This window comes from Rissa tridactyla, chromosome 1 (genome assembly GCF_028500815.1).
Source record: "Rissa tridactyla isolate bRisTri1 chromosome 1, bRisTri1.patW.cur.20221130, whole genome shotgun sequence".
Lineage (NCBI taxonomy): Eukaryota > Metazoa > Chordata > Aves > Charadriiformes > Laridae > Rissa > Rissa tridactyla.
In genome coordinates this window covers 89,407,853-89,430,649 of record NC_071466.1, presented here as the reverse complement: position 1 = coordinate 89,430,649, position 22,797 = coordinate 89,407,853, and the positions used below count along the sequence as shown (strand labels likewise).

At 42.7% G+C, this 22,797-nt stretch overlaps 1 long non-coding RNA gene across 4 annotated transcripts in view; it reads left to right on the top strand.

The window, feature by feature from the left end:
* The first annotated feature begins 520 nt into the window (after positions 1 to 520).
* LOC128904007 (uncharacterized) overlaps positions 521 to 22,797 on the top strand; it is a 197,039-nt gene continuing 174,762 nt past the window's right edge. For 2 of the 4 annotated variants that reach the window (XR_008464374.1, XR_008464356.1), the window contains exon 1: positions 521 to 646. This is a non-coding gene — a long non-coding RNA (uncharacterized LOC128904007). Of the gene's footprint in view, positions 647 to 770; positions 879 to 12,447; positions 12,544 to 22,797 lie in introns of those variants that run through there. The other 2 variants (XR_008464362.1, XR_008464368.1) reach the window with 2 other exon arrangements.

Below are 22,797 nucleotides of genomic sequence, written 5' to 3'. Positions count from 1 at the left end.
GGGCTGCAGGGGCTGGACATTCCTACTCAAATCATAGAATCACGGAATGGTTCTGGTTGGAAGGGACCTTAAAGACCATCCAGTTCCACCCACCCTGCCATGGGCAGGGACACCTCCCACTAGACCAGGCTGCTCAAAGCCCCATCCAGCCTGGCCTTGAACACTTCCAGGGATGGGGCATCCACAACTTCCCAGGGCAACCTGTTCCAGTGTCTCACCACCCTCACAGTGAAAAATTCCTTCCTGATACCTAATCTAAATCTCCCATCTTCCAGTTTGAAGCCATTACCCCTCGTCCTATAACGACACGCCGAAACAGTCCCCAGCTTAATAAACGAGCGGGGTTTATTGTGCCCCCAAACTGGGAGAAATCTGCCTAAAGACGCCCCCAAACCCCGCGTAGAAAAAGCTCTGCTCGTTAAATTCCCCCCCCCCCCCCAAACCCCCTCCCCCCCGTCCCCGTCAGCTACAAGCGCCGCCACCCCCGCCGACCCCTCACCACCCTCCTCTCTGCCGCCTCCCCACCGCCGCTCCAGCCCCCGGGGGTCCCGCCGCGGGAGCGGAGGGCGAGGGAGCGGGGGAGCGGGGCTGCCGCCCGCCGGAGAAGGCCGCGGCTGAGGAGACACCTGGGTTTCCCTGGCAACAGGTAGGCGCCCGCCGCGGCGGCCGGGGGAGCCGGGGTTTCCCCGCTACTCGCCCTGCCGCGCCGTTTGAGGGCCCCGGGGGGCGCCTCGCCGGCCGGGGGCGACGGAGCAGGGTCAGGCCGGGGGCCGGCCGCCGCCTCCGCCGCGGGGCAGCCCCCGGGCCAGGTCCTCCGCCCCTTCGCAGGAGGAGCTGGGGGGGTCAGTCGAGGAGCGGCCCCTGCCCGCAGCGGGAAGGTAAGGGGGCCCTGCCGGTGGCGGGGCCGGGGGGATGGGGGGGACATGGGAGAGCGCTCGGGGTCAGGTACGGGGGGTCCCCCCGCCTGAGGGGCGCTTCACCTGCCCGAGGACCCGCGGTTAGGGTGCAACTCCTCAGCTCAGAGAAGGGCCGCGTTTTCCCGGGACAGGGGCCTGCGGGCTTCCCCCTTCGATGTGCCCCGCTTTGCCCAGCTGGTGGCTTCTCCCCTCCCGGCCTCCACCGCCCCGCTTGGCTTCGACGCCAATCTGCCCTGGCACCTGGGTGGCTTCTTCTGGCAGGCACAGCCTGTGGCTGCTGCCTCCCCCCACCGCCCAGCCTGTGCCCCCCGTGTACCGCCTGAGCCCCCTTTGCTTCTGCCTGGGCCCATGCCCAGCGAGGCGGCGTCTCCCCCCTCGCCCGCTTCAGCGGGCAGAGACTTGCCTGCTTCCCGCTTAATTCCCTTCCTGATCCTCAGTGAAGGCTGGCAGGTCACCGGCCTTGCTGGTGCCTTTCCCCCTCATCGTCAATGCGGGAGCACTCAGCCCACTGGGGTGCCCGGCCTGCGTGCGGCATCTTAGGGCCTGCCAGGCTTTCTCTCTGGTGTCCCAGGCACGTACGTATGGATGCTGGCTGGTTAATCTCGGCGGCTTCTGACAGACACAGAAGCATCAGGTTGGGCACAGGTTTGCTGTCATGAGGCTGTGTGGCTCCTGGACGGGAGCTGGCTCCTGCGTGGGCGGTGAGCTCATGTCTGTCTGAGTGTGCCCCCGTAGACAGACATGCCCGCGGTCCAAAGCTCTGTTCCCTCGGCAGGTTGCGGGTCCCCTACCAGAGGGGATGCCTCGGTCGCACCCCGGGATGCACGTGAGGAAATGGCCTCTCAGTGCCAGGCATCACCTCCGATATTCACTGCTGGGTGAGGTCAGGCGGAGATGGGCAGTACTGTAAGGCTTGCCATGTTGTGGCCAAGAAACTCCTTTCCTACCGTTTTATTTTCTTTTTTCCCTGAATCTCACGCCTAAAGCACAAGGAAGGGCAAAAGATAACAATGTCCTGGTACATATTGTTAAAAACCCCAAACCTTTACAAAAACTAAAACCATAAAAATGATCTTTAAGAGAAATTCTTTAAAAAAATTATCCCCACTTAAAATTTGCCTGTTTGTTTTGTAACAGTAGTGCTTGCTACTAAAATTAAATGTCACATAGTCTTCCCATAGAACTGATCAAGAAAATGGAGCTGATTGGTGACCTCAGGCACTAATACAACAATAGCAAATAGGCCACGGCATCACAGACAAAGATACAAATTGACCTTGAATGTCAATTAACAGAAGGCTTTATCCACACTTTTTTATTGCACGCAAGATCTCTGGACTCCACTGTGTCCCTGTGTTTCCTTTGTGTTGTGTTTGCAGAAAAAGAAAAGAGGCACAAAGCTCCTTTTATATTATTAAAACCAGAAGTTGTTTATAATTCTGTGGCCGCTCTGATATTTCCTGATAATGTAAAAACTCAATTCAAAAAGGAAATAATGTGTTGCTTTTCATTGTTCCCCCAAATAACTTAGAGGGAGATAACTTGATAAAAACATTTCTATCACACCCTCTGGTTAGTTAAGTGTAGTTGTTATGTTTCCAAAAATAGATAGTCTCCCAGTGTGCCTGAAATCTGCAACATGGAGGTCAGTTCTGTGTCATGCATAGTCTTTTTTGCCACACACATTCTGCCTTGAAATTGTCATGATCTTCTCCTCTGTTTCTTTAATTCCCTCATAATTTTGCATGGTGCTACAAAGTAGGTACATGCTTGTAATCAGAGAGAGACAAACTTGTAATCAGAAAGTAGCCAGCAATAGTTGTTTGATGCCAGAAAAATAAAAAACATTCAGAGGTTTGAAATAAGGGAAATTATAACTTTTTACACCTTCTGGCAAAATTCCATGACTAACTTCCTTAAGAAATGTATGTACTAAATAATGAATAATGAACCAATATATCTTTAAACTCTCCACAGAATTGCTTCTTTGTCTTATTTTTCAGTGACTTATAATGTTTTGGCTTTCCCAGCATTACTGATATTAAATCAGCTTGCTGACTGTGGGGATGACTTTGGAGCATGCTGGGGCGGGAGCTGGGAGATCGGGGCCATTCCAGAAGGAGCGGAATGCTTTTCCTTATACTTAGCCTCAGGCATAGACACGGCTTCTTCCTTCAGTCAAAAAAAGGAACTTCAGAGGCTTAAACATACACTCGGACGGCTGCTAATGAAACTGTTCAGTCTCTTCATACATTTCAAAATCTACATGCCATATTTCAGTCTCAGGCCTTCTGGGCATTTGTGTCTAATTAGGCTGGAGGGCCTCCAGTTCGAGATTACCTATGCTGCTTGGTGCCCAAAGTCTTTATATGACTTTGGCAATAAAGCAGATTACCGTGGGTTTATGCGCAAGCAAATTAGGGACAGATGCAAGCATTTTTGTAAGCCCTATTCCTGCTTTCTTTGCAGGGATTGAATTCCACCATCGTCTGGTTCTTTCTACATGAAATGACGAGCATGCCAATTATAGCATATTTGTAAGTAGGGGTACTCTGTAAGATGCGAGGCTTTTAAATACTTCATCTTCTCTTGCCTTTTTTTTTTTCCAAGGGAGAAACAATACTGCTTCAAGAAAAGCTTCCAGTTCCAGATACAAATAATGAAAAAGAGGAAAGGACTCTTAGCTGAGCTATACATAGCACAGCAACAAATGTTTTGGGTTTGTTTTCATAACAGCTTAGAGTAGAATGGGGAAAACACAATACATAGCATGTGAATTGGTGTTTAGCACTATGAAGTAATATTCCACTGGTTAGGACTGCTATTTACTAGTACTTTAAAAAATAAAATCCCTGGGAGGAATACGGAAAGACTGCTGTGGCTATCTCCTCAGTCATCACCGAATAAATAAACCAGATCTTAATTCTCCAGATTGTTGTCCACTTTATAAGTGCTAGATGCACTTTTAGGATGTTATCTCTGGTTCTGTAAAGCCAAACCTTGAAATGAAATCCCAATTCCAATGAACTAAATGACAAAACTTACCGAACAACTGTTTCATCTTGGATGTCAGGAGAACTGGATACTTATTCAAAGGGAGACAACGCCTTAAATGAACATTAAAAATATTTAGAAATATGTGTTAAAATGTATTTTGTGAAATGTTAGGTGGCAGGGATGAAACCCAAATATTAAAGTACTCTTCTAAATTAATTAACCAATTTTTCAGAATGATAGCAAATATCTACAAATCTTCCAGTACTTGGCATCCTGCAGTCTTACATAAGTGATTGTAGATTTTAAGTGCCTAACTTCAGACACTGGTAGGTGAATACTTATATTAATAAATACAAAGATAACACACTCCAGAATACATCAGATTCTTCACAGTTATAATTCTGGAATATTAGACTTACAACTCAGAAATACTGTGTTTGAAAACAAAGTTCTTCATGACCTCATTAGGAAGACCTAAGAATAACTGTCTCCTGACAGCCAAACTCCTGTTTGAATATAAATCTTAGGAATCCTTACCTCAGTCCCCCTGTGACAGCTCTACAGAAATGTTCTGATGCCAAGATGGTGAGGAACAGTGGTGCACCATGAAAAGTGAGTGTCTTCTGCCTGTCAGGTTCCCAGATTTTTGCTTGTGATTGTGCAGTTGATAGAGTCAGTTTTATTTCTTTGAAGAAAAAAGATTACACGTGAAACCCTGATATCTAATTTTTAGATTTAAATCATATGACATAAATTAAGCAGTTCCACATTTTAGAATGCTCTAAAAAAACACCCCCAAGTCCTTCTCCCCATGGCTGTTCTCAATCCATTCTCTGCCCACCCTGTATTTGTGCTTGGCGTTGCCCCGACCCAGGTGTGGGACCTTGCACTTAGCCCTGTTGAACTTCATGAGGTTGACATGGGCCCACCTTTAAAGCCTGTCCAGGTCCTTCTGGATGACACCCCTCCCCTCCAATGTATTGACTGTGCCACACAGCTTGGTGTCATCAGCAAACTTGCTGAGGGTGCACTCAGTCCCACTGTCCGTGTCTCCAATAAAGATGTTGAACAGCACCAATCCCAATACTGACCCCTGAGGAACGCCACTTGTCACTTGTTTCCACTTGGACATTGAGCCATTGACTGCAGCTCTGAGTGCGACCATCCAGACAGTTCCTTATCCACCAAGTGGTCCATCCATCAAATCCATGTCTCTCCAGTTTAGAGACCTGGATGTCGTGGGGGACAAATAGTGACAAACATTTACATCCAAGAGAAATCCTGTGTAGCCACCCTTTTATATGCAACTTTTATATTAAAGGAATTTCCTTCATTTGTGAAGTGCTCAGACAGCTGGGATAGGTAATCACATCTGAAATGTCTCCACTTGCATCTCTGGAATATGGATGTGTAAGCAGTGAGGGGGCATTGCCTGGTGGCAAGCACAGCCGGGGAGGCCTGGTCCTGAATGCTCAGAAGGGGACAAATCTGTCCTGCTGAAGGTCCTGTGCCTTGTCCCCTACCTCCTCAAACCATGGTGAGGGACAGCCTTGCAATGCTGGTCCTGAACTTTGTGGCGTAAGCCTCTATGTATGTAGGAATACAACAGCGCACTTTGATGTATCGTATGGTCATTCATTTTCATAGAAAGCAAAGCGACTGCTCAATAATAGAATGTGCCTTCAGAAGAAGCTGAGCTACTTTTCATGGGAAAGCTAACACTTTAAAACCCCCTTTTCATCCTGTAACATTCCAGAGATCAACGTATATCTGCAAGTGTTAACCTTGAAAAGGGAAGTCTTTGATGCTCAGCCCTGAAGGAGAAAATGCAGGTGTTCTTATGTCAGGGTGCAAACTTAGGAGACCTCAGAAACTACAAATTTGAGTCCACCTTGTCTTCACCAAAATAGTTTTATAGTGAAGGGCTTCAGAAATATTTTTAGGTAAATCAAATACGTATTTCCCAGTATTTCAAATGTAAAGGAGAGGATAAATGCCTTAATAAGTTAGGAAGGCAGTAGCCTCATTTATCAAAAAGATAACAGGAACCCAGGTGATGGAATTATCAATATTTTGCAGGGAAAAAAGCATGTGGTAGGATGAAGCAGTGTACTGCAGTGGGTTATTGGCTTTGTCTTTTGGTCTCAGAACACTAACCTGAACTCTGAAAAAGCATTTGGGGAAGAAATATTCTTAGAGACCCAGTCTGGACCTTTGTGATGTTACAAATGAAACGCAAAAAGTGCATTTTGGTTTTTTTGTTTGTTTGGTTGGTTTGTATGTAATTGAAGTAGGGCTCTGTGGCTTGGATAGTTCTACTTTTTTTCAGCACTTTCTGAAGTCATTATAGCTGCAGCTTGGCTGTCATGTTCTTCCTTTAATTGGAAGCTGGCCAAGGGAATGGTTGGCAAGCCTGTTTTATGGAAGTCTGGACATTATCTTGCTGCTTTGGGGCCTCTGCAGTATTAATAAACCACGAATAAACTTCCTGGCATTTCTTTAACGACATTATGGTTAAAGAACAATCAGTTTAAGCCTTCAGAGAATAGCTATTGCAGAAGAACAGAAAAGACAGTCCACTGACATCTAGCGAACGACTCTTTTCTTTGCTAAAGCAGAAAGCCTTGCTGGATTTGCTACTCTTTCTTGCACGGCAGAAAGAGTAGTCATGGGACATAGTATAAATAATAAACTACCAATAATTAATATAGCCCGTCCACTTGAGAATCTTGTGCATACTGGTTAAAAAGTCTCTTTTCCTCACTTTATCTGCATATGATATTAATTTAATTTTGTGTCCTGATCTTGAATTTATGTTTTGGGATCTTATCTTGAAAATGCTGTTCAAGTTGCTATCCAGTGTGTATCTCCACTAGCCAAAGCCGAGAAAATATGCCTAGATTTAGTGGGGATCTACCTAACTTTCCTTGGACAGGGGGCTGCAGGCAGAATTGCTCTGTGGTGTATGTGGAGGACCATTAAAAAGCATGTTCTGTAGAAACCTGCTGTGTAGGGGGTGCTGCAGGATGAGCCAGGAGTCCATCTGGTCCGTGCTGCCACTCTTTGAGGAGCTGAGTGACGTGGCCAGCAAGAAGCCCCCATCTACGTCATGAGCCTTTGGTCAGCAGTGTCTTGCAGCTGAATTTTTCAGCATCAGAGAAGGGGACTCTGGGGGATGCACGTAGGGATTTTCCCTGATGGTGTAATTCTGTATTGAGTGTCGTGGTACCTGTAGTCAGCAATACCATGGCTTTTCCTCTCCTATTCCTGTGTGACATACAAATCACTAATGAGTAGCTAATTAGGCATAAGTAATCATGATTTTATTCTGTTTTCCTGTAATAAATATATTCAAGTCCTTGTTCTCACTGGTTTATGAAAATGAACATTTCAAGACAAAAAAATGGTAAAACATTTTCTTTTTTCTGTCTAAGAATATTAAACTTGACGACCAAAAAGGCAAAGAAAACCCAATAAAGAGAAATTATTACTATGGAAATCCCCAAGTGAGAAGGTAGGGGTTTGAAGGTTTTATAAAATAAAAGTTAAGAACTTCAGGAAATTGATAAAGGCACACAAAAAATCTCAAGGACAAGTAGAATTATGGATGAGATATCCATAGATGAAATGTCCATTAGAATTAGAATGAAGTATTCATAGAATTACTTCTCTTCTTCACGTGTCAGTGGGCAGGCTGCTGCACCTCTGCTGAAGGTGGTCATAACACCCTCCTCCACCTTTGCTGTGCAGCTGTGCTGCTGCGTGAACTACTGTTGTGCTGCTGCGTGAACTACTGTTGTGCTGCTGCGTGAACTGTTACTGTTTAGACTTATTTAAACATCTGGACCTGACAACTAATACCGAGAAGTTTTTAAAGAATTCACTGGAGAGTTCTGTGGCTTATGAAGCTTGAATTTTTCAAAATGCTTTGAAACACAGAGAAATTGTGGGGAACTTGGGAATTTGTCGCCAATGCTTTAAAAAGGAATCTTCTGGATAATTGCAAGCCTATCAATTTGGCTCTGGGCCTGGAAAAAGTGAAAGAAATTGTTCTACTGGACTACATTTAAACTTGCTATCATTCTTTAAGACTAGTCACCCGTGGTTTTTGGAAAATAGATTTTATCAGCCTGACTCTTTATTCGTTTCTTTATTCTCTTATTTGAGAGATAACAAATACAGTTTGATCAATGCCATCGTGTTGAAGTAATATATAATACGCTTCTGTGAGGCATGATTTTTTGATGAAGTAACTAGACTGAAATGAAATCAATGCAGTGCTTCTTAAATGGACTAAAAGCTGGCAGACAGGCTATGAAACATGACTGTAAATGGGGAATCCTCACTGAGTATGTGCCATTCTGTTGGATCCTGTAAGAACTGGTTATTATCAGTAACTATTTAGCACTTTTATTGATGACCTAGATGGTAACAATATCAGTTTTCCACAGGACTAAGGGAAATCTAAGAAAGAGGATAGCTATCTGATGCAAAGAGATCTGTCAATGGGTCTAAAGTGGGTGCAAGCTGTAGTGTATCATGAATGATGTTTTACTGAGCTAGTGCAGCTCTTGGACGCTGCTTGGCAGCACTGAGTAAGGGTAGAGAAGTATTTTGCAAACACAAAATAGGGTTCCTACAAATAAACTTGACTTTAGGAAGGAGAAAGGGAGTTCAGTAGTGTCAAGACAATAAAAGACTAGGAAAAATTGAACTCCAAGGTTACTATCTACTGGATTTACTGAAGAGGGGTGGCTCAGTATCGCTTGCTCTGTTTATGTACCAGTTCTGGTTCATCATATGGGTAAAGGGATTCTTCAGTGTAGCCTGCAATGGCATAACAAAATGCGGTGTCTGGAAAGCAAAACTAGACCCAAGAAAGGTTTGCCTTTGTAACAGTCACATAAACTGACCATTGGAATATTAGTATCAGTACCAACATTATTTAAAAAGAAATTCTAGTTAAAGGCGGCTGTGATTCTGGAAAGTCTTGGTTTTTTCAGGTCTGAACTCTAAGAGGGCTCCTGTCATGTAAGAAATATTACCTAAATTCAGTCTTTTTAGTGCTTAATACAAACATTTCCAAGAGAAGCAAGGGTCTCTCTCTGCAAGGGTTTAATTGTTTAGAGAACTTTGAGGCTGTATTCAGGCCTCTCAACATGGATGAAACTTAATTTAGTCTTTTGCTCTGGTCAGAATTTATATGAAAGAATTGGCTTTATATTAAAGTTTTTATTGTCAGGAATGGAAACAGGGAAAGTCCTGTGTATCTATATTAGAACCTGGCGTCTGTACGCCACACTCCTCTCTCCTGTTGCTCTCTTACCCTATTGCTTGAGACTTCCTAAATGGCTAGGACAAAGAGAATGGGAATTTGACTTACATATTCCTTCTGTTTTCTGAGGCAGCTGGTTTTGGCCTGGAAGTAGAGCAGCCGAATGTAGCGCTCAGCTCAGGCAACTTCTCTGAATGGGCCAAATGCAGTAAGGGGCTAAGATGAAATTTTTACTTCGAGCTAGATGAAATTCTGGACTGCTTTTGACAGAGGTTTCACCAAAACCCTGCTAGAGAGTTTGCCTGTGACTCTGTTGTATTTTTGCCCCTTGAGAGGATTTTGTGCCTCTCTGCAGGGCAGTGATTGCTTGAGATTATACTGAAATTTCTTAATGTTGAAGCGGCGTGTGACAGAAAGCAAAAGCAACTTCAGTATTATAGCTTAGACATCTCGGTTAGCCCGAGGGATCTCAGTTGGACAGAGACAGGTTCTGCTCTGCTCCGTGTTCTCAAGAATCAGTAAATTTAGAAATTTGATCTGTAGAAAGTCCATCGTGTTTAAGTACAGCCCTGATTATCTGTCCGTTTTCTGCTTATGCTGTTCTCTACTGACAGGGCTCTGGAAATAATGCATGAAGAAGTCTTACATCTTGAACAGTTAATGTTCACCTGCATGCTTTTCACCTTTTTGCTAATTAAAACACAGGAATGAAAAATGCTATTCATTTGAATCAAGGTATTTTGTATAAAGTTTGTAAAGTTAGTAATTATACATAAATTTTCTCTACCACTTTTGTCCACTGGAACAATTTATCCTTCCATCCTACTAAAATTGAAAATAATGAAGCTGGCTTACTTTGCAGAGGACTTTGAAATGTCATGGCCAGATCACCTAGAAACAGAGCCAGGACTAGTATCTCTGAATCCCAATCTGCTTTTGTATCCACTGGACCATGCTGATGACACCACTAAATACAGAATTTGGGAAGTACCTAAGTGCAAGTGCATAACCAGATTTCAGGTCTTGCTTTAGGAATATACTAAGAATGTTTTTTTTTTAAAACTGTGATGATAAGGTCTTTTTCAAATAGACTTTTTTTAATTTATAAAGCTATAAACAGAAAATGTCACCCTCCATACTTGTTCTCAAGAACAAATTTACATTTTTTTCTATGACCATAAAAATACTTGCATTTTTTATCTGTTCTAGTTACTGCATTGAAAGCTTGCTCTTCGTTCACGTTCAGTTCCTGTCTTCAGTGCACCCTTGATAGCAGCCTACAGCACACATAGTCTATATTCTCCAGCAGTTGCAGCAATATTTATATGTAGGAGCTGTTTGTAACATCAGTAGAAGTTATCTCTTTCTCCTCTTTGAAGTCGTTCCTTAAAATGATCCTTTCTCTGCAATTTTTTGGCACCAATTGAATTTCTTGTAAGAGCTGATCATTTCCTGTCAGGCTTAAAAAGAACATCCAGTTGCTTTCTTTTGTTCCACCCGCCCCCTCGCCCCCGCCCCGACCCGACCCCAATTTGTGCTGACCTGTGCCCTCCTGTTTTACTGCTGGATTGGAGATGCCTCTGATAAAGGGCTATCTATTGTTCAAATGGGATTTAGTGCAATGATCTCTTAGTCTGGTGTCCAGGTCTTTAAGTGTTATAGTCTACAAATTACCATCCTTATCTCCTTTTGTCTTGCTCTATCTTGCTGAAAGAATGAACGTGGCTGTCTCAGTAGTAGCCAGGACTATCAGTTTCCTCGCTGAGAAGACAAGCATGTTCCTGCTGTACGCGTGTATATCCCAGTGACCTGCCTGATGGTAGGCGTTGCAAACTCATCTGAGAGGACTTCTGTTCACCTGTCTGACATCTCTGCTCTGAAGAGTCTGGTTATTAAAGCATCTGTATGAAAGATACTGGCTTAGGTTAGCCTTACGTTTGTATGCTGAGATTTGTAAATCTGGTTGTTGAATCACTTTGAATCACTGGTATCTTTCCGAAGACAGAAGTAGTATTTAATGAATATAAACTGTTCTGTTAAATATTATCCCATTTAATTAACACCAAGCTTAATTAGAACCCCAGAAAGGACAGTCTAATCTCTGTTTGAATAACTGCACCAACCTGCCACAATGTAAATCAAGGTTTTAGCAGGGTAATTCAACAACCTTGCCTTGGTAGTTAAATGATTAAACATCTGCTGTGTTGAAGAGAGAAACACGTTTCGTCTTACACTTGCAGCTCATCCAATAGCTAGAAATTGAAGCTGTTGACTATCAGTGACTAATAGCTTCAAGTCCTGTTTCTGTGGCACATTGCAGTTGGCAAGAGTCTGCCTGCTTCAAGGTTCCAGAGAAAAGTGTAATACTTTCTGAAAAAAAAAAAAAAAAAAAAAGCCAAAATAAGTCTGTCATTTAGTTACTACTCTGAATTGTATGCACACAGAAATACACCAAATATAAACTTAGAAATATTATTTTATGTTTAAATTTAGGAGTTAAAAACAACATGAGATTTATTTTAAAGCTTACAACCAATACTGTGAAAAATGAAACTGATAAGAGTTATCACCTATTTTGTTAAATGTTGATCAAACCCAAGCAAGGCTTGCATTTTTTAATGTCTGAACAGGAGCATTCCATGTAGTCTGCACTGTGTGGTGCTTCAGTGACTAAATTGTAGCAGTAATGTACAGTATTCCCATGCAGTGGTGTAAACCCAACTGTTTTCCCCTGCTGGTGCACCCCTTTTCCCCTGCCCCGGGTGCAGCAGAGGGGTAGGGGTTTTGGAGAAGCTGGCTGGCTGTCCCTGACTGGCAGCCCCATCTGCTTGCAGTGTGCCTGCTGCAGATTTGACTGCTGAATGACCAGCCTCGATAGAAAAGAAATATGTGCCAATGGCATGGGCATACGTGCCAAGAGAGAAGTATCAATTAGGAGCTTTCTGCTTGCGGTCTAGCACCCTGCTGTAGGTGCATGAGTATTTTGTACGAACAGTAGCTATTTATGGATGACTCCTAAACATGAGCAGCGTAAGGATTAGCAAGATGTACAGTATGTGATACTTTGCCCTTTCCACAAACATCAGGGTCACAGCACTAAAGAATTGCAATGAGGTCATACAAATATTCTTTTTTTCCCGAGCTTTAAAGATCAGCACTATTTGTCATGGAGCAAAATGGCTTGGAAGTTGAACTTCTGTTCCCACAATTGTATTTAAGAAGTGCTTATGAATCTTGACAGACTTATGACTGATTGTGAGCAGCTGAATGAAAACAATAGGCCTGCGATAGCCACGGGACATGGGTGGGCCCCACCATCAAGAGTATCTGCGCTGATGAAGTCTTGCGTGGCAGGTAGGCTATGTCCGGGCAAAGCCCCGGGAGCTCAGGCAGTCACACTGCGACACGTTTGAGTTTCAGTTCCAGCTATTTCTCAGCTGCTCAAACACTCTGTCTGAAGAAATGTGTTAAAGAAAGTGCATTTTGCATGCTTTTTATAAAGAGGCTGAACTGTGTCTTCCCATGATGCGGATTCGCATCTAAGAACATGCTGGCTGTCATAGCTTTAACCCCAACCCACTCTCATAGTTCGGGGAGGCATATGTTGTCAGCTCAAGGCTGGCTCAGAGAGGGGTAAATACAGATGGGTTGATGTGTATGAGTGTCCATATATATGTTTATAGCTAAATGTTGTATTAACATGAATATAATTAACTGAGGAAAAGATAATTCCTGGAGAAGTTGTCTAGGACTGAAAGTCTTATGTGGCCAAGGGCAGAAAAGCTTGCAAAAGAATGCATTTTCTTGATGCCTAGATCTTACTTCTTAAAAGATGAAGAGAAGATACAGAAAGGGAGAAGCAGGATATAAAAAAGCAAAGTGGTGAGATTCTTGATTGTGGTAATTGAGGACAGACTGATAACGGGGAGAAGTTACTTGCAATTTACTGCCCACTTACAAATTACAGAGGGAAAGAAATAGCTATTCTGCACAACCTGATATGACAGAGGCCCTTTTCCATCTGTAACTAACTAAAAATCTACTGCTGTTTTGTAATTCCACGTAACTGAATCAGAATCAGTAAAGCACTTTGCTTCTTTTAAATGCAATTGCCTTTGGGTAGAAAATGTTTCCTAATGTCTCCTAAACTCTTTAAGTGGTATTTCTGTGAGTATATGAAGATCTGTTCTGCACAAGGGAATATTGCAGTCTGAAATCTGTATTTTGGAGTCACATTGTTAGATAAATTTCTTTGTAAGACGTGGCAAGCTAAATAGTTGTGTTGAAAGGCTTGAAGTTAAAGATTATTATAATATTAAATTACATATGCATATTTTTAAAGGAAACAGTGTATTGATCTGTAGAACATTGAGAAGACATTAGTTCTGTAAAAAAACATTTCTGGAAATACATTACTTATGGCTAAAAAGCTGTTTATATACAAAATCTTTCTTATCCCACATATATTAAATGCAGTGTACTCTGTCTATAAAGATCTTTTGCGGCTTACTGTTTGATCTGAACACCACATAACAGAGTTCTGCTTGTGGTGAAATTTTGTTTAATTGAAAGCCCAAATGAAGAAGATGTCTAGTAGGGAAGGAATAAAATGCACTAGCTATAAATAAATGGACACTCTGAAGTTGGTATATGAGGTGCTTTTTATTTTTACAACCTGGAATGCTAATTTCAAAGAAGAAACTAGAAAAGGTGGAAAGAAATTGCAACTACTGTCACACTCAAAGGTCTGTGTGACAAAAGGCAGGTGAAAGAAAAGATGAGATCACAAAAGAGATTTTTTTTCAAGAAAAAAAGAGGTTCTTAGCAGACTACAAATAAACCCAAAATGCAGTGAAGAATTAGAATCTCGGTGCTTTAAACAGTGGAGGGAATTCCATAGTCCAGCAGTACTACACAGGTGGGAAAGATTGTATCCTATTTATTGCATTTTAATTTCTTTATCAGTCGAGGTACATCGTTTTCAGAAAAAGCGATGTGGTCTGATTATCTGGTAATTCAGACAACCCATTATGATGTTTAATTTGCAAATGTTCATGACCTAGAACGTTTCACTAGGCAGCTGATAGCGTGAGGAAGAGTTAAAGCTGTGGGCTCAGCCTCCTGCTGCACAGGGAGTGTGTTGGTTGAAGTAGCTGCAGAAGTGCAAGACAGATCTGCAAGTCGGGCTCCTGCTACATGGACTTGGAATGAAATTGATGCAAGGGTGAGACGGGATTTTCGTCCTCCGTGTTCTTCAAGGAGGTACACACATGGCAAGGATTCGATGAGTGGAATTGTTAAGACTATATCTGAGCAGTGCTACACAGGGACATAATACTTTGTATCCTCAAGTCTTCAGGGAGAACTACAAGACAACAGGATTAACTATCAGAGTAGATTCTCTCGGTAGACAGAAACTTGTCTACATGATTGGAATAGATAATTGATGGAAGAACAGATAATGCAGACTTCTGGAGCAGATTAGTTTTGTACTTTTCTTTTTCTTATTACAGCCTTTGTCATGAAAATGGATATACTTCATGCCATTTTCTGTTCTCCTTACAGTCATTACACTGGAAATGTTATCACTTTTGATTTTTCCAGTTTTTACATTCCTAAGGCCTAGTATAATTATTTTCTCATAATATATTTTCGGTTTCAGTGTCTTTATAAAAAAATTAGCATTGGTGGAGTTTGGTAGGTAATTTTTTTCTTCCCTGACAAGCTAAAGATGGTATATTGTTTAAAGGAATAGTTAATTATCTTAGGAAGCCATTTTCATTAAGACCTACTTTTAATAGCTGGTTAAGCATAAGAAGTGGTGATGAGGACCTTCCATAGACACTAAGAAGGGAAGGCACCGTAGTCTGCCTTTCAGCATGAAAGAGACCCAGGGCTTCTTGCGTCTGACTCTCTCTATTGCCAGAAAGTCATCTAGCTTTGATATGCCAGTGGCAAATGATGGTGGATCTAATAAAAGCTTTTGGAGAGCAATGCGATGACTACGTATTCTGGTGAAACCCAATGCAATTGAAAATAACTGGAATAACTTTCTGTTTGTGGGATGAATTATCTCTTATAGGCATGCAACCTCACAAAGTCTTTTAAAAAGTTTAAATCTTTAGAAAGGGATACTAGCTTCGAAGAAGGATTAATTGACAGATATCCTTTGGCTTCTGCTGTTCTGGACCTCTCATTTTATAAGTTCTCACTGTTCAAACCGCATGCCTTATTTCTAGACTGAAACTATCTAGTTTTACTTTCTAGATTCTGCATTTTTTACAGTCTTGTTCTTTTATATTTTTCCCCATCGAAATAGTGAGTAGGGATGTCTGTTTTTGGTGTCTGCATGGTTTGTACGAAGCACAGATTTGGTTCAGTTAGGTCACTCAGCACCTTCAGTTCCCATCCCAGTCAGGGCTGGAGAGATTAAAACCCACACATAATTCTTAATTGCCTGTAATTGCTAAAGAATATTAATAGGATAAAGATGTACACCAAAGATCAGCAACACTTGCTTCTCTTCTGTACCTCAGGTACCCGATGATAACCAATTCTAAAGACTGTGTTCTTGTTGCCCTTGAAATGAAGCTGGACTGTGAGAAATACAGTAATAGATATATAGCTGATGGGAATGGTGCTTCTTAAGATTGTGTGTTGGTACACGTATGTTCCTGAAGTTTACTGGTATCCCACTGATTAGATGTTGCTGAGTTATATAGTACCTAAATATAATATATCTTCCATTCTTATCAAAAGGTTTTCTGGACAAAATGCATTGTTACCTACAGTGACCTTTTCCACATTAGTCTCCTAATAAACTGGTTTATACTTTCATTTTTGTGCCCATTAAAAACAAGACTTAAAATGGGCTGCCCCCTTTTGGAGACAATCAGACTTTGTTTCAATGGTTTTTAAAAGTGATCCCGAGGAGAAATACCAATAATCTAAATCGAGAATACTGAGCAGAGCAAACCACTGCAGTGCAGAACATAATTCATAGAAAGCATTTGACAATAGCATTTTTGATGATTCATTCTCCTGACTCAGATGGCAGAGAGAACCAGGCATGGGAACAGTGTATTTTTGCAATAAAAGGATGAGAAATGCAAGGGCACACTTGTTGTGATGACCCTGGAAACGATAGCAGGTTATTCTGGTGTCCATTCTGGTCCAGGTCATGATGCGTGGGGTGAAGGAGGGAGAGCACAATCAGTAAATGTATGAATACAACATAAATTAATGAAGGATGTGGGGAAAATGTCTAACCAAGTATAGCTGATGACTTTTTTTGTAAGTTTGGCTGGTAAAGATAATTTCAATTGCTGTAGGGCATGCAGCATTGTGTGACATCCTAATTTTTGTCATGAATCGTTCTGTGAGATGGGGGCAGTTCTGCGCAAGATTGTTTTCATAGTGTTGGGTCTTGTATTTGCATTGCCCTGTAACTAAGTAGTGATGAGGTCTGCCTGAAGCTTTACGCACTGCTGAGCTGCAATAAAATCTGTCTGCCCCGTGAGCACTCCAGTATCTGACATTGTGGTTGTTTTAATGGGATTATTTTTTCTTGTACAGAGGCACTGATTCAGGCCTCCCTTGCCTGCCTGGCCGCGTCTGTCTTAAAGCTTGTTGGATTTTGGTAGCTTGGTGACACCTGTCCCTTTGTCGAACTTGGCTGAAAGCAGCCTGCATGTTTAAAAGTGTGGGGAAAAAAGTGCCAATGTTCAGACAATCCTGTTTCTCAAGGACTCCAGCATAAAATGAAGAGCACGGAATTAGTGTAGCTCTTGGTACCTGGATTAAAACTAACTACCTTCAAAAGAATAGCCATGCAGTGCAGTCTTCCCAGGGAGGCCCTATTTGGGAATTTTTCAACTTGAATTGAGGTGGGAGGGAAAACCAGGTGCACTGTGCCTGCGATTTGCAAATCTCACACCACATGTGGTCCAGCCAGATGTGCCTGTCAGCCCTCGGCACACGACAAGTACATACCTAGTGACACGCTGGGTCAGAGGCTGTAAGTATCCCAGAAACAGAAGGATCCCTTTCACAAGGCAGCCATGGCTGCATTTTTAATCCAGTCAGAAGCCTTTTCCCTGCCTGCTGCTGAGGAGACCTTCAGTAAGAGGGTGGCCATGTGTGGGACGTACAAGTTGCTGTGGTAGCGGTGCTCAGGGCCTGGGCAAGAAATGCTCAGAGGTGCTACGCGAGACATTTTCCACTGAGCCCTGGCTTTCTTGCAGTCTCGGTCCTACTGGGAATGTACAGGAGTTCCTCTGTGCGTCTGGCTGCTGGTCAGGGCTGCCTGCAGCTCGACTGCACTGCGGGTGCACACAAGCTCTGGCCGAGTGATCTGGTGACATGGTGGCAGGTGTCCTGCTCTGCCACTGGAAGCATGTGGGGGTTTGCTTCTTGCTTGGCCTGGGAAGGCCAGCGGCAGCGCTATGGACAGACACTTCAGGTGGAGTGCAAAGTACTGATGTTTTTGCTGGCTGTTGCCTCTTTGTGCTGGCCTTCAGAGGATGGTGTGGGTTTAATTTTGACCAATGAAGCATAGGAAGGTCCTGAAACCCAGGGAGAGTGAAGGGAGATGGGGCGATACCAGTTCTTCTCCAGCTTTAATTTTGTTGCTTTCACTGCTGCCTCTACGCGTTTATGCACACTAACTTTGTAAATGCATGACAGTCTGTAAACTTTACATTGTCTTTCCTTCAAAGTTGGCTTATCCTGGCCAGGGAGTCTTCCGCAAGACTATATGAGTCACAAAAATTAGCAATATGCTAAGTTAAATACAGTAAATGATTTATCTCCTCTCCCTCTGGTTTGTGTTTTGAAATGTACGCTGCGCGGTTTGATAGCTTCCTACCACTGCTGCCAGGCCACCTGTCCCGCACTGCGTCCAAGTCTTTGTCTCCAAAAATACCACTGCAGCTCAGACAAACAGCTTGGCAGCCATGCCAGGGAAGACCTTTAAAATGACGATCTCGTATCGCCACAATGGGAGAGAAAGATATATTACACGTCTGACCCAACACTTCAGAACTACAGAGCTGGAAATACCACATCTATAATACCATGTCTAAAATGCACACAGAGCCGATCGGCCTCTAGAGACAGGCATCGTCTGGCTTCACAATAGTTAACATAATACTACTGCTTTCTGTGATATAGTCTGATTTTTTGGTCTGTTTTTTTTTTTTTTTTTTTTAATCAGTGACTCAAGCTATTACCATTGATAAATTAGGCTTTTATCCCTTGCCACAAACGCAGTACTTTTTCTCTGCTTACTCTTTCTTTTTTGCCTGTCAGTGAAGCTATTGTAAGTATGTAATGCCATGTGGTGGCTGTGGACAGACGCTTGAGGTGTTTGAAGAAGTATGTGAGATGTAAAAAGACGATTAAGTGGATGACCTACGGAGATTTAGGTCTCCAGAAGTAGCAGAGTTGCCTCCATGCTTTTGTTGCTGATGATTTGTTTTTTATAGACTTTGCCCGTATGTTTCCATACCCAAGCTAGCTCATGGCAGCCCAGACGATGGCAGGGACCCCGGTGCTGGTGGTACCCTCCCTGGATAGGACTGTTAGTGCTGAGCCCTTGGCTGCTGCGGCTGGATCTCAGAGCTAGGTGGTGGCCCTGACGGTGGCCCATGTGAGCTGGCATCGCAGTTGGTGGGACTGCAGACACTCATCTTGTGCTGGACATCAGAGAGCGAGCAAGAGAATGGAGTTGCAGTCATTTGGGATTTATTTGTTGGATGGATGGACGTAACTGAACTTTTTTTAGCAGAGCTGCAGGGTGAAGAAGCCCAAGCAGGATGCAGCTCCTGCAAAGCATCCTTGTCCCTGGCAGCAGCATCCTCTGGTGCACAGTGGTGGGACTTCGGGGATGACACATCCTCACCACTGGGCTTTGTAGAAGGCACTACTGTGCAAGCCATCATGATGGGATGCCCGGTGTCCTCTGGGTCAAGGACAGTATTGATTGCGAGAGAGATGTGGCGAAGCCACTTCGTAAGCACATAGTGTTTGAGGGGACGATGTGAGGGAGGCACAATGTCTCAAGTTTCTGCCTACGTGCAGATAGAATAAGGAAGCACGTCTGTTAAAACAAAAGGGGTGTGTTGCTTGTTTGGTTTTAAGAAACTTTCCATCCTCCCATTGAAAGAAGCCCTTGGGGTAAAAGGAGTGCAGTTGCGAGGGTTTAATATTGTTGGCGTCTGTTTCTACCGAGGTTACATAATTGCTGTTTTCCTGGGAAATGAAATCATGGAAATGATTTCCATGAAAATCCACCAGAGCATAAGCAGGCGCAACTTTGATTTCAGGCACCTGTCTGTGCCAGTATTTAATTTGGCACAGGAAATGTAGCATCAAAACGAATATAAACAAGGAGCACAGGAATAATGGCACAACTGGCATTCAGACACTGAGATGTGAGAACAAACACATCCCTCCCCAGCATGGGAAACTTCACCTTGTGTAGTGTGGGTGGGGGACAAGGCCAATGTCAGGAGCAGGCAAGGAAAGTCCTGTGCAGCAGGAATGGCAGGGGAGGGCTGGGAAATACACTTGCAGAAACCCAACAACGCATACCTTAAACAAATTGGAAGGAGAGAAGGGCAAGCTGCAACCAAAGAGGAGAAGGTGGAAGGCTGTAAGGCCTTTCCTCTGTCTTGCCTTAGTAATTATCTCTTGTTTGCAGAGCTTCCATTAATTGGAATGCATTTCCTAATGAAATTAGGCTGGCAGCCAGTATTCAAGTCTTTTTACTGCGAGGGAAAATTTGTTCTTTGAGCAACTCAGCCATTGATTTTTGTTTGTGTTTTCATTCATCATGAGACTGTTACGTGCCAAAAATTCCACGCTCCGTCATATTGCCTTGGACAGTCTGAGTTATTTGATTTATTCCCTTGCTCCTGTGTCTCGAAAACTGAATTCTACAGCAGTGCCCCATTTGTAGTTACTTTGTTGTACGGTTTTCACCCCCCTCTTTTTTTTTTTCTTTTTTTTTAAACAGTTGGCCTTCCTTTTAACTATCTATCTGTTAGGACAGCATGAAATGCACAGCAGTGCAAAGACACTAAGAATCCCAAGGAAAAAAATAATAAGGCTTCAAAAAATTGGTTGAAATTACATTTGCATTGTGGAATTTCTAAATTTAAAAGGATTCTCAAACTTGCCTGGCTTATAGGGAACACGGGAGCTGGACTATATCAGTGCAGAAGAGCACATTTTGAAGAGAGATCTTTGGCAAAGAAAATGGCAACAGTTGAGCTGGAAAGGAGTGGGTCAAAACCCTGTTCAGACCTTAGACAGTCTTTGAACTGTGAACTATGCTTTGCTTATCTCTTTGAAGAAAGGTGGGACTGGAAATGGCAATTACAGCATTATTTGGATGTGGTGTCATCTTCGCTTCTTCAGCCAGGTCGGGACTAGGTATTGCTCATGGGTGTGCAAAAGGCCTTGCCTATCTTACTCTGCAGGATAGTGTTTGATTGGCAGTATTTACATACCTTATCCGTCAGGCTGATTTCCAAAAATGAATCTTTCTGCTACATCCTCACTACATGATATATATCTGTACTGATCATCCTCCGTTACAAATATGAATCTTATAAAATGCATGCAGCCATTTTTACAACAGACTTTAAGTAATCGATCTGCCGGTCTCCTTTCTCATTCAGCAGATAGGAAGGATAGGGAGCAAGGCTGAAGGTTAGACGAAGAGAGAATGATTTGAGTTACTTCCAGCTCAGAATGATCAAAAATATGAGACTGGTTTTAAAATTAGTTTTTGAAAAGCAATATGCTTAAGGTTTATCTTAGTTTCTTTGATGTTTGAGACTTAAATGAATGCACTCAATTTACCTTTACAGATTTGTCTCAACACATGTTAGCATAAATGGTTATGAATTAAAACTTAGTCACCCACCATCTACAACAACTGGCAGTACAGGGACAAGATCAGTATTATAGGGCCTGTGACTGAAATCGGGAGAGAAAATAAACTGTGGAATTCTGTACCTTTTAGGACTTCACTGCAGTTTCTGTAACAGTGACAGTCTTCAGCTTACTAAAGCTTCCTCCTGCGTGTGTGTATTAGACTGTATGTATGCATGGAAACTCACACAATTGGTGCTACTTACTCAAACAAAAATAATTTTCTTAGGTGGATTTTAATTCTTTCTCCTTATGATTCAAGTAGGTTTATTTCCTATCCAGAAAGCAAATACTGCAGTAGTAGTCATCTTCAAGAGACAGGCTGTTGCTGTGAGAAGTTGCATTGAGAAATTATGTTGAGACCCCCCACTAATGCCATGCATATTATGGATGATGTGAAGAACTTAGTGGTGTTGCCAACACATGGTTATGGTGAGAAAGAAAGTCAGCCAGCTTCCTGTAGCTGCTGGGCTGAGGCTGTGGCCTCTTTGCGCAGCTATGACAAATTTGTGTGTACAGACGGTAAGTGTTTCAAGAAGGACTGATGGTCTAGTTTAAGGGAATGTTAAATTGGAACAGTTCACAAAGAGGGACAGCCGTTAGGTCAAGGTAAAGACGGTTCTAAGATTAGTGGAATAAACTAAAAAGGCTTTAGGGGTGTCTTTCACTGGAAAATGACAAGGAGAGAAAAAGGAGTGTTACCGAGGGTGGTCTTGTAAAGGGAAAGAAAGAAGGGCAGGCATCAGGCTGTTGTAACTGTCCTCTGAAGACACATAATGGAAATTTTCCCTCTCTAGCTGTACTGATAACTCCTGGTAATCACTTTTGAAGAAATGTGATTATCAGCTACCTAGAGTACAATATCAGAACTGCACCAGATATTACGGCAACTTGAATGGGCTTTTGGTCACACATTTACAAACAATGGGTGGCATTTTCCTCTAATGTCAGAATTGATCAAACTGTCCATTGTAGTGCTCTCTAAAAGCCCTGGCACTTCTGTGAAATTTACAAATAAATGTCTTAGTCAACCACTTTTTGAGGTTATTGATTATTGACCAGCAAATAGTCTTCAGCACACCTCCCATCTATAATGACGAAGATATTCTATATATTTCTTTATATTATTCACTTCCTTTTGAGCTTGGGATATTGTAGAAAATCTGGTAGGCTTGTAGCTCATACTTATAGTCTTCTCCTGTCTGCTATAAAGCAAACAAGCTGACCACCTCCTCTTCCTAAAATTACAGCAACAAGACAAGAAAGTGACACAAGGCTTACGTGGATTGCTTCCCTCTCAATGTACAGCTGGTACCTGACGTTCCATTCACGATGAAATGGCTACAGAAAACAAGGTGTACAGATGCAAAAGAAAATAACTGTGGGAAGAACATGCAGTATCTTAGTGATGCTAGAAATACATTTCCACTGGGGAATGTGCTGGTTTATCGTATTGAAATGATCAACTCTCTCTTAAGGGTCTGAAATTCCATGACTGCTGATGTGTTTACAAGAGCAATTTCTGCTTTCTCCTGTGACAGCATTGTCCCCATCTTAAATATGTTATGCATAAATATGGAAGAAGAGAGACATACAGATGCACACAACATCCAGGTGGCTGAGACCGCGTTGTGAGACTCAACTAGTGTACAAACACAGTACCAGAAT